The 12,320-nt window shown below is 39.7% G+C and overlaps 1 protein-coding gene across 2 annotated transcripts in view; it reads left to right on the plus strand.

Annotated features, from left to right (window-relative positions):
- PAPLA1 (Phosphatidic Acid Phospholipase A1) overlaps positions 1-12,320 on the plus strand; it is a 287,526-nt gene that overhangs the window by 187,544 nt on the left and 87,662 nt on the right. The window lies entirely within an intron of this gene.

Consider the following 12,320-nt stretch of genomic DNA (forward strand, 5'->3'; position numbering starts at 1 on the left):
GCGTTGAGTTTGTGGTATTTCTTAACAACTCCACCAAAAAAATACGGCGTTGACCACATGAAATCATTTAAAAACCTTAAAGCATCTGCTATTGGGGCCGTTGTTGTTGTTTTTTCCTTTTCTCAACTACCTGTGTACGGACGACAAACATTTGCAGCATCATTCCAATGATCTGATACTTGGCAGATTTTTTGTTTTTTTTTTTCTGTTTTATTTCGAGGGCATCAGAAACGACATTATTTTCTCATCTATTTTGAGAAAAGATGGTAACGATTATCACCCCAAATTCCAGATGGACAGACAGCTTGGCAGGCTACCCAAGCAAATACCCTAAACCGAGTATGAATGTAAAGAGCAAGGCTTCGCGTTGTCATATTCTCTGTGGTCGGACTATTTGAATTGATGTTAAATTTTGGAATACGCTGAAACCGAGTTTCAGAAGAGAGAGAGGGATGGAGATAGAGAGAGGGAGACCATACAAACAATTTTGTGATGATCATCACAAACTCGAGTTTAAAACAATATAAATTTAAATGTTAAGCACATCCACCTTGCAAACTAAATTCCTGGGTTCGATTCCCAGGGCAGACAACATCTAATTTTCAATGGTTGAAAAGAGTAGGCATGTAAAATTCCTCTACAAGTGGTGTCTAAAGACATGCCGTTCGGACTCGTTGATAAAAAGGAGGGCCCATATCAATGAGCAAAATATACGAGGGCAGTTCGGAAACTTCTTAGCCTAGCACAAAAAGCGCGGTATAAACAGAAAAAAGTTAAGTTAAATTTTGTGTCGATCTGGCAACTCCTTCATATAGAAACAGGTGTTCAAAAAAGACGCATCCGCATTTTTTTACAATAGAAAAATTAGAAATGCGTGCTGTCATTAAATATTTACATAAAAAAGGTTTATCTGGACAAGAAATTCATAATGATATGGTGAATGTGTTAGGTGAAAGTGCTCCTTCATATGCAACAGTAAAAAATTGGGTTGCTGAATTTAAACGTGGTCGTACAAGCATTGAAGATGAACCACGTAGTGGACGTCCAAAAACAGCAACAACAACAGAAATTGTAGCCAAAGTGCATGATATGGTATTAAATGATCGACGAATAAAAGTGCGTGAAATTGCTAATATCATGGGCATCTCAAATGATCGAGTCCATTTAATTTTGCATGAAGAACTACAGACGAAAAAGCTTTCTGCAAGATGGGTGCCGCATTTGTTAACAGTCGATCAAAAACGCATAATAATGAACATTTCTCAAGCTTGTTTGGATCGTTTTAAGCGAAATAAAATGGATTTTAAGCGTCGTTTCATAACTGTTGATGAGACATGGATCCACCACTATACTCCAACAAAACAACAATCTAAACAATGGACTGAAGCTGGAGGAAGTGCCCTAAAGAAGGCAAAAACAATTGAATCGGCTGATAAGGTTATGGCAAAGGTTTTTTTGGGACTTCAAAGGTATTTTATTGATTGACTATCTGCAAAAGGGTAAAACAATAAATCCAGAGTACTATTGCAACCTTTTGGGTCAATTAAATGTACAAAATCGAGAAAAACGTCCTGGCTTACAACACAAAAAAATAATTTTTATACCCTCAGCCTTTAGGCTATAAAGGGTATATACACTTTCATACGGGCAAAATGTGCCTCATCGAAATAATGGTTTTAGACCCCAAGTATGTTTGGACGAAATGTGTTTCAGACAATTTGGAGTCGATTGAGCAATGTCCGTCCGTCTGTCTGTCTGTCTGTCTGGCTGGCTGGAGCGCACGATAACTCTCGAACGGATGAACCGATTCGGTTCAAATTTTGGCTCTTGTAATATTTTGCCCAAACTTAGTTTAAGTTCGAAGATGAGCTATATCGGTCCACTCCTTCCGGTACCTCCCCCACAAAATTTCGAAAATGTTCGGAAAATTTGTGCGCACGATAACTCTTGAAGGGAGTAACCGATATGGTCCATACTTTGCCCATCGTGGAGCGTGTACCAGACTTAGATCAGGTTTTAATATGGACTCAATTGGTCCACTCCGTCGGGTACCTCCCACACAAAAATTTGGAAAAGTTCAGTTTAGGACCATCTCTCGAATCGCTTTGATTTTTGCTTTAGCAACTTGTATTCACTGCCCTCCATACGACGGTATAAGTTTCATCAGGGGCAAGTCCATACTTCCTGTGAAAATCACCTGAAAGTTGCAAAAAACCCCTATGACACCGTGTGAGGAGGTTGGAGGGCAAAATAACTCTCGAACAGGTCTGCCGATTCGGTCCAAAGTTTGGTCTTAGTAATATTTTGTCCATACATAGTTTAAGTTCGAAGATAAGCCATATCGGTCCACTCCTTCAGGTACCTCCCCCACAAAAGTTCAAAAATGTTCGGTAAAATTGTGCGTACGATAACTCTTGAAGAGAGTGGCCGAATTGGACCATACTTTACACATCTTAATATATCTACCAGATATAGATCAGGTTCAAATATGGACTATATTTGTCCACTCCATCTGGTACTTCCCACACAAAATTTCGGATACATGTTCACTTTAAGACCTGCTTTCGAATCACTTTGATTTTTGTTGAAGCAAGTTGCATTCGCTGCCTCAATTGCGATGGTAAAAGTTGTTTCAGGGGCAAGTCCATACTTCTTGAGCAAACATCCCTGAAGTTGTAAAAAACCCCTATGGTACCATATGTAGTGGCTGGAGATCCATTCTTTTTAGTATCTCCTCCTCAAAACTTTTGATCTATAATCCTAATCAACATTTTTGTCAGTTCAAACGCCCAAAATTCTCTAAATACATGCGTTTTTTTGGGAAAAAAGTTGTTTCAATATACACAGGCTGAGGGTATATCTCTGTCGGCCAAGCCGACTGATACTTTTTTACTTGTTCATCAAGACAACGCACCAGCGCACAAGAGTGTTTTAACAATGGCTAAAATCGACGAATTAAAGTACGAGTTGCTTGACCACCCACCTTATTCTCCTGATTTAGCTCCCAGTGAATTTTACTTGTTCCCAAATCTAAAAAATTGCTTGCTGGCAAGCGTTTTACCTCAAATGAAGATGCAATTACAGTTGTAAACCACTATTTTGAAGACCTTGAGGAAAACTATTTTAATCAAAGGATAGAATTGCTAGAAAAGCGTTGGTATTGAAGTTTCAGGAGATTATATTGAAAAATAAAAATATTTTTGAAAAACTAACTATTCTCTTTCATTGATAGGCTAAGAAGTTCCCGAACCGCCCTCGTAGAATAGGGATGCACTCAATGGTATGAAAGTAGTCTCACTTGCCCCTTCGGGGGTGTTTGTGGGATGCAAACCTCAACCTATATGCGACTAGATTTTCCACAGTTCGGTTGGTAAATGTGACTGAAACTTCCAAATGCAAGAAATCGCAAGCTACTGTTCGCTAGGTTGATTTCTGAGCCCCAAGAACCTGAATTGAAAATGTGACTAAAACAAGGCTTTGTCGACAGAGATATACCCTCAGCCTGTGTGGATTGAAATACTTATTTTTCAAAAAAAAAAAACATGTATTTAGGGGGATTTCCAAAATTTTGGGCGTATGAACCGACAAAAGTATGGATAGGATTAAAGCTCAAAAGTTTGCGGGGATATCGATAGATAGAGCTTTTTACCACGAAAAACGTAATATAGGTATATTCGGTAATATATTCGGTTCGAGCCATCCAGCCACTACATATGGTGCCATAGGGGTTTTTTACAACTTTCGGGCTGTTTTCTCAAGAAGTATGGACTTGCCCCTGAAAAAACTTTTACTTCTATAATTGAGGCAGCGAATGCTGCAAGTTGCTTCAACAAAAATCAAAGTGATTCGAGAGCAGATCTTAAAGTAAATTTATCCAAAATTTTGTGTGGGAGGTACCCGAAGGAGTGGACAAATATAGTCCATATTCGAACCTGATCTATATCTGGTAGATATTTTAGGATGTGTAAAGTATTGATCAAATCGGTCACTCCCATGAAGAGTTATAGTGCGCACATTTTTTCCGAACATTTTTGAACTTTTATGGGGGAGATACCTGAAGGAGTGAACCGATATGGCTTATCTTCGAACTTAAACTAAACAACAAAAAACATTGTTCCACAACATCCCATACGGGACAAGGGAGACTTCTCTCATATCAATGAGTGCACCCCGATTCATATTTAGCTCAATGATATGGGACCTACGGTTTATCGCCGAGTCCGAACGGCGTGTCTTAAGACACCTCTTGTAGAGAAGTTTTACAAGGCTGAAATACTCAGGAAATGTCGCCAACATTACTGACGGGTATTTTGCCACCGTTGAAAAATGTTTGATGTTGCCTGGCCGGGGAATCGAACCCCCGACTTTCTACGTGCAAGGCGGGCGTGCAGACCATTGCACCACGGTGGCACCCAAACTTAAACTAAGTTTTCACAAAATATTACGAAGACCAAATTGTGGACCGAATCGGCAGATCCGTTCGAGAGTTATCTTGCGCTCCAACCACTATACACGGTGTCATAGGGTTTTTTTGTACCTTTCAAGCTATTTTCTCAGGAAGTGTGGTCTTGTCCCTTATGAAACTTATGCCGTTATATGGAGGGCAGTGAATACAAGTTGCTAAAACAAAAATCAAAACGATTCGAGAGCAGGTCCTAAACTGAACTTTTCCGAAATTTTGTGTTAGAGGTACCCGAAGGCGTGGACCGATTGAGTCCATATTGGAACCTCATCTAAGTTTGGTAGAAGTTTCACGTTGTGCAAAGTATGGACCAAATCGGTTACTCCCTTCAAGAGTTATCGTGCGCACAAATTTTCCGAACATTTTCGAACTTTTGTGGGGGAGGTACCGGAAGGAGTGGACCAATATAACCCATCTTCAAACTTAAACTAAGTTTGGACAAAATATTACGAAAGCCAAAATTTGGACCCAATCGGTTGATCCGTTCGAGAGTTTTCGTGCGCTCCAGTCAGCCAGAGAGACAGACAGACGGACGGACATGGCTAAATCAACTCCAAATTATCTGAAACACATTTCGGCTAACATACTTGGGGTCTAAAACCATTATTTCGATGAGGCACATTTTGCCCGTATGAAAGTGTATATACCCTCGTTAACATAAATGCTAAGGGTATAAAAACGAACAAGAGAAGACGAATCGTTCTGCATCATGACAATGCGAGCTCTCGCACATTGATTCAAACCAGCGCCAGTTTGATCGGACAAAACGTGGAATTGATGGGTCATATGCCGTACAGCCCCGTCTGGGGATCCAATGACTTCATTTGATTCCAGCAAATCTAGAAAAAAGGCGTGGTCAACGATTTTCGTCGCCAGAAGATGTTGTAAAAGCGTTTAAAAACCATGTTTTGGAGGTGTCTCAATCAAGCCACTGTAAACAACCCAACACTGGTCATATGTCAAACTGACCTGAGTACGCTTAGGCTAAAAACTGTCAAGCTTTCAAAAAAAAAAAAAAAAAAGTCAAATGACACCTGGCGACCCTGCGAGTTGCCTAGGCGAGAAGGTTTTTAGTACCCCTCGTATGATGGTGTTCGGCTATATGGATTGTTGGTTGGAAATTGTGATGAGAGAATTGATCCAGATACAGGTGCTGCCATCTGCCCACCATTCTTAGTTGTTTTTCTTAGCTGTAAAACGGAAATTATTTTGACCTCCGCCAGTCAAAGTTGGCGGTACAGCTGTTGTATGTATGTTGGGTATCGTGCCATAAATTCGGTCCCAATAGGAATTAAGGCAGATGCATCGTTCGAATATTAACTGGGCTAATGCCATTCGGCTTCTTCCTATCCACTGGATCGGGGCAGGGATGCTCCTGGTGTGCCTATCCGCCGGTAAAAACTTCGTCTTCTCATTAATACGGCAGATTGGAATATTATTTTGCTGCTAATCCCTAATACTTGCATACCCCATTGGCGACGTATAGCTTACAGATCGGATAACTGCTTTATAACACAATGCAACACTGAAAATGCAAACAACTTCTAGTATAGATTTTTTGAAAGTACATATTTAGACTACAAAAACCCTAGTTGGGGTTTGTCCTGTCAGATCCAGTTCGGATTTTATGGCCTCATCTAAACCGGGCTAAATCTACTATTTTTTGCCATTATCAGGCCTTTATCTCAGAAACGAATAGGAATTTGGCCTTGCTGTCTTTAGCAATATTGTAGCCCTGAACTAGTAGAACTTATCTTTTAAAGAAACCACATAAAAAAACTCCATCTAAGGCATCAAAATCTATAAAATATAGAACATTTTACATAATTGATGAAATTCTGGTCTGTATCGGCTAAACTATTGAACCAAGTAACCTTTTGCAAAAATCTTCCAAATAAAGTTTTCAACAATTCTTTACAACATTCTGAAACTCTAAAATGCTTACTTCACGTTGTTTCAGCGGTATTTTGCATCATATCTTTTACAACACGTATTTCAAACACAGTTCACACCAACAGTTTATTCTCGCATTTCGGATTTCACTACATTATTGACATTTTTATTAAATCGTCGTTGTGAAATGTAGTGAAAACAACAGGATAGGAGCATTTTACAACACTGACATGTTCTGAAGAGTTGTGTATTACATTCCAGGGAATATTTTTACAAAAGAAAATATTCAGAAAAAACTGACGCTTTTGGAGATACGGTGCGAAATGTATAAAAATTGTGGTATTTTTGTATATATTTTGAAATTTTAGGAAATAAATGTAGTTTTTCGAGTTCATTATTTCTCCAAATATTGTATTCTTGTCCTTATCTACAAATTTGCTTCAGAGGTCAGAAAAAGATTCGCATTGGTTTCAGAGATATAGCCCCGAATTTCTTTAAAAACTCAATATTTAACCATGTGTAGATGGGGCCATAAAATCCGAGCTGGATCTGACACAAGAAAACCCAACTAGGGTTTCTAGTCGTTTGGGTCTGTACTTTCAAAAAATCCTCAGTTCGAATTGTTTGCATAAGATCACCTTAAAAATGTTGCACAGTGTAATAAGTCAACAAGGTTTCTTTGTCAGCACTCCAAGTGCAGCAACTTGAGGACCTTGTTCCTACTTCTGATCTTGTTGCAAATAGTTGTGGCTTGCGCGGACGTCTTAAACATTCTATCGAATGTTACACCCAATATCTTGGAGTAGTTAGTGCTCGCAATAAGAATATCATTAATCAATATGTTTTGGGGGAGACTCGTTTCAGCCGTTCAGGTCGTGAGCAGTGTGGCAGCGTCGGAATTTTCATATTCTTCAGATGGAAGCACTGAACTAAGTCAGCAGGGTAGATATTTAACTTATTATATATGTCATCGACGATATGACCTGACGTCAAGATCGTACAATCATCCACATACATTACAATATCTATGATGTCTGAAGGGTGTGGAATTTCAGACAAGTAGATGTTAAACAGTTCCGGTGATATCACTCCGCTTTGTAGAACTCTCTACGGGTTTTGGACTTCTGTTTCCACAAACGAATGGACAGCTCTTTGAAACGGTGATTGGTAAATTCTCTAAACCCTTGTCAATCAGCTTTTCCATGGTTCAAAAAAAGTACGGCGCACAGTGGTTCAGAAATCAATTTTCCTGGCCAAAGCCTCAATTTTTTGTTGTCACCGATTGTTAATTGCTATATGGGATTCGATTGTAAACATATTGAAACTAATGAAAGCAAAAAATTGGATCAAAATATTGAAAGGTGTGTGCGTGGGTGGCGTGCTCCTAAAGACGAAAAATGTTTCCCAAGATTGGAAAATACATATTTTTTGCAAATTTCTCGAGAAAGAAACAGCTATTTCCCAGAAACTATAACAGATATTTTGTTCATTGTTTTTTGTTAGGTAGGTAGGATTGTTGTCTTTAAGAGTCGTTTTAATAAATTACCGTAGCGTGTACACGAAGTGAGCTACTTTATTTTTCCTAAGGTACTACATTTTGGTGAAATTCCAAGTTTAGTGGACTAAAACTTTTAGGGAACAGCTTAGAACATAGTTCCGTTTTCACGGAATGATACCTGAGAGTTTCCTCTTTCAGCCCATATGTACTTTTGTACCCGACCTGTTCCGCCCGTTTAACACTTTTTTAAATTTTTTGGAATTACATGGGTAAAAATGTGTTTTTATACCCTACACCACTATGTGGAGAGGGTATTATAAGTTGGTTTTGGCCAAAAAGTTTGTAACGCATCGAAATAATGGTCGTAGACCCATACTTATATATATCAAAATGAATGTCTCGACGAGCTGAGTCGATCTGGCTATGTGTGTCCGTCCGTCCGTCTGTCCATCTAAACCTTGTAATCACGCTACAGGCCGCAATTATGATCGGATCGTCACGAAATTTTGGATGTTGATGGGGGTCCCGGAGGGGAAGAAGCCTATTGATTTTGGTGATGGTCGGATAATATTTAGGGGTCGGAAAGGGCAAAAAACTTAGGTGGATAAAAAGACAACACTTTTTTCCATGGACAATGAAAGCAGAAAATATCACCTTTCTAATGATGTAAAGTAGGTGCTCGTAGGTGATCAAACAACGAAGATATCGCAATAGTAGCAAATAAAACCCCAATTTTCATTTTTGCGATTTTAATTATATTGACAAATATCACAGCTTTGGTTGAACATTTTCCAAAAGCAAAGCCTGACTATGAAAGTTGAAGATTCCGTCTTTACAATGACGCAAACTAGGTGGGCGTAGGTAACCAAATAACGGAGATATAGCAATAGTCGGTAATACATCCCATTTTTCTATTTTTTTGGAAATCACGCTACAGGTCGCAATATTGATCGGATCGTCACGAAAATTTCAAGGTTAATGGGGGTCTCACAGATGAAGAAGCATATTGAATTTGGTGATGGTCGGATAATGGAAAGGAAAGTAGAAAATATCTCCTTTACAACGGTGTAAAGCAGGTTGTCGTAGGTGGTCAAATAGCAAAGATATGGCAGTAGCCGATAATGCATCCCATTTTCCGATTTTTTGTAATCACGCTACAGGTCGCAATTTTGATCGTATGGTCACGAAATTTTGATGGTTAATGGGGGTCCTAAAAAGAAAGAAGCCTATTGATTTTTATGATGGTCGGATAATATTCAGGGGTCGGAATGGGCAACCACTTATTTGGAGAAAGGTCAACGTTTTATTTCAAAGCCAATATCTCTGTTTCTTTAAGAGGTATATCAAAAGCAAAATCTGGCAAGGAAAGTAGAAAATATCACCTTTACGGCGATGTAAATTAGGTTGTCATAGGTGGTCAAATAGCAGAGATATGGCAATAGTCGATAATGCATCCTATTTCCGATTTTTTTGTAATCACGCCACAGGTCGCAATTTTGATCGGATCGTCACGAAGGTTTAGGGGTTAATGGGGGTCCCACAGAGGAAGAAGCCTACTGATTTTAATGATGGTCGGATAATATTCAAGGGTCGGAATGGGCAAAAACTTATTTGGAGAAAGGTCTACGTTTTATTTCAAAGCCAATATCTCTGTTTCTTTAAGAGGTTTATCAAAAACAAAACCTGGCAAGGAAAGTAGAAAATATCACCTTTACAACATGTAAAGAAGGTTGTCGTAGCTGCTCAAACAACAGAGATATCGCAATAGCCGGTAATGTATCCCATTTTCCGATTTGTTTGTAATCACGCTACAGGTCGCAATTTTAATCGGATCGTCACGAATTTTTTGGGAGTTGATGCGGGTCCCACATAGGAAGAAGCCTATTGATTTTGGTGATAGCCGGATAATATTTAGGGGTCGGAATGGGGAAAAACTCATTTGGAGACAAATTCATAGTTTTATTCTTTGTGAATATATTGGCTTCTTGTAGGGGTATTCCAACGACAAAGCCTGTCAATGGAAAAAGAAAATATTACCTTTACATTGGTGAAAAACAGGTTGGCGAAGGTGGTCAAAGAAGGGAGATACCACAATAGTCGGCGGTGCATCCAATTCTTCCATTTTTTTGCAATCAAGCTACAGGTCGTAATTTTGATAGGATGGTCACGAAATTTTGGTTGCTTATGGGGGTCCCAGAGACAAAGAGGCATATTATTTTCGGTGGTAGTCGGTTTATATTCCCTAAAAAAAATGTTTACCAGTGAAAAGCTTATGCACAGGGGTAGTGGTGTAGGGTATCACATGGTCGGCCCCGTCCCGACTATAGCCTTTGCTCACTTGTTTTTCATACCGTTTTCCATATAAATTGAATTCCTCTGCAATCGCTAGACCGAATTTAGTGGCTTTTGATGTGTAGGAAAATCGAAAGTGTTATCTGTCGACCAAAAAAGAATTATGAAAATAGCTCTATCCGTTCAAAAGTTACACAGTTTTGATCATTGCGTGGCGGTAAAAGGTTACAAAGTCACTTGGTCTGTTAACGGAGACGATGATATAAAGGTGGTCTGAGGAAAGGGAAATGAATGAAGGTTTGCCGAGACACGTAATTTATTATACCGGTTGCAACAATAGTGATGTCCGACAAGCTGTGGCAATTTCCCCTCTGGTCATTGTCTAGTACCGAATACCAAAACTTATGATTAGCAGATAGTTATTGCTCTCTAAAAGCTAACTAATATCAGGTATATAACGCAGGACCTAACTATTCATCGGCGGTATGTACACGTTGACTATCCCTCAGCGGTCCCACACTTTACTGCTACCCCCATATATTCCATGTATGGGTCACTAGAGCCAAGCTGGTGATAAGTATGTACTGTACAAACTCGTGTATAAGGAAGGAAAATCCTATCCCAGTGCTAATCGTGGCGACCATGACGTTTCTTCGACTTTTAAGGTCAAAGTCTACATTATCGCGGACTTTGTAGTCCGCTGTTCTCTATCCCAGGACGCACCAAAATAGATTGAAGCAGGCTTTCTGGGATATATTGCCGCTACCATGGTGACAAAAATACACAAACACAAACCCATAAGTGTTGAGGTGACGGCCCTTGGCGCAAGATTTCTTCACTCAGCTGACATGTTATCAGAGCGAGGAGTGCATTCATTAAGTTGTAATTGTTTGTTGTAGCGACATAGATTTGATGCTGGGTTGACAATCGCTGGGCGTAATCTTTTGGTGTCGTGTACATTCGGGGCAAAGTACCCGCAGCCGACGGATTGTACATTAAGTAGTTGGGAATTTGAGTGAAATATGCTGTGGCTATCTCCTGTGATTGCATATTACGGATGTCCTGCTAACTATCATGTTTATTTGCCCCTGCGAAGTCTATCAGCCCAATACCATTGTCAGATGTTTCACTGTGGAGACTGAATTTCCCGACTGTTGGATATTCTCACTACCAATTTTGGCATTAAAATCGCGTATAATAATTTTAATGTCGTGGGTGGGACACCGGTGATATGTTTTTTCTCACTTACTTACTTACTTAACTGGCCCTTTACAGAACATTTGTTCTATAGGCCGAACTAAGAAGAGATCTCCACTCCTATTTGTTGCTTTGCACTCTGGAATACCGCGCCTTTTCATCTCATCATCCACTTGTTTGCGCCATCTATTCCTTGGCCTGCCAATTCTGCGTGCACCGCCATGTGGCATGTATTCATATGCCTTTTTAGCGGGTTCATCATCGCTCATTCTTATGATATGGCCTAGCCAACGCAATCGCTGCATCTCGATACGTTTAACTATATTGATGTCGTTGTATAGCAGATACAGCTCGTGGTTCATACGACGTCGATATTCACCGTCAACGCAGATTGGTCCGTAGATCTTTCGAAGATTTTTTCTCTCAAACACACTAAGCACTGCCATGTCTGCTTGCGCAAGTACCCAGGCTTCAGAACCCTACATCAGCACGGGTAGTATCAGTGTTTTGTAGAGCGTTATTTTTGTTTGACGAGATGTGGCTTTGTTTTTAAACTGCTTACTTAAACCAAAGTAGCATCTGTTGGACAATACAATTCTTCTTTTTATTTCACAACTGATGTCGTTTGTTGTGTTTACGGAGGTGCCGAGGTAGACGAAGTCTTTTACTACCTCAACATTATAGGAACCAACTTCCACAGACGGTCCGAGCTCAATGGACGCATTGCGCGTCGACACCATCAACTTGGTCTTCTCACCGTTTACCGCCAGACCCACTTTAGCAGATTCTCCTTCGACCTCCATAAAGATATCGCTTACTTCTTTTACTGATGGTCTCATGATGTCTATATCATCAGTATAAGCAAGTAACATGTGGCTATTGGTATAGATTGTGCCACTTCTTTTGACGTTTGCCTCTCGTATAACATTTTCCAGCAGCATGTTGAAGAGATCACACGAAAGACTGTATCCTTGCGTG

The sequence above is a fragment of the Musca autumnalis genome, unplaced genomic scaffold, assembly GCF_047663935.1.
Source record: "Musca autumnalis isolate F117 unplaced genomic scaffold, ASM4766393v1 scaffold_3, whole genome shotgun sequence".
NCBI classification, from domain to species: Eukaryota; Metazoa; Arthropoda; class Insecta; order Diptera; family Muscidae; genus Musca; species Musca autumnalis.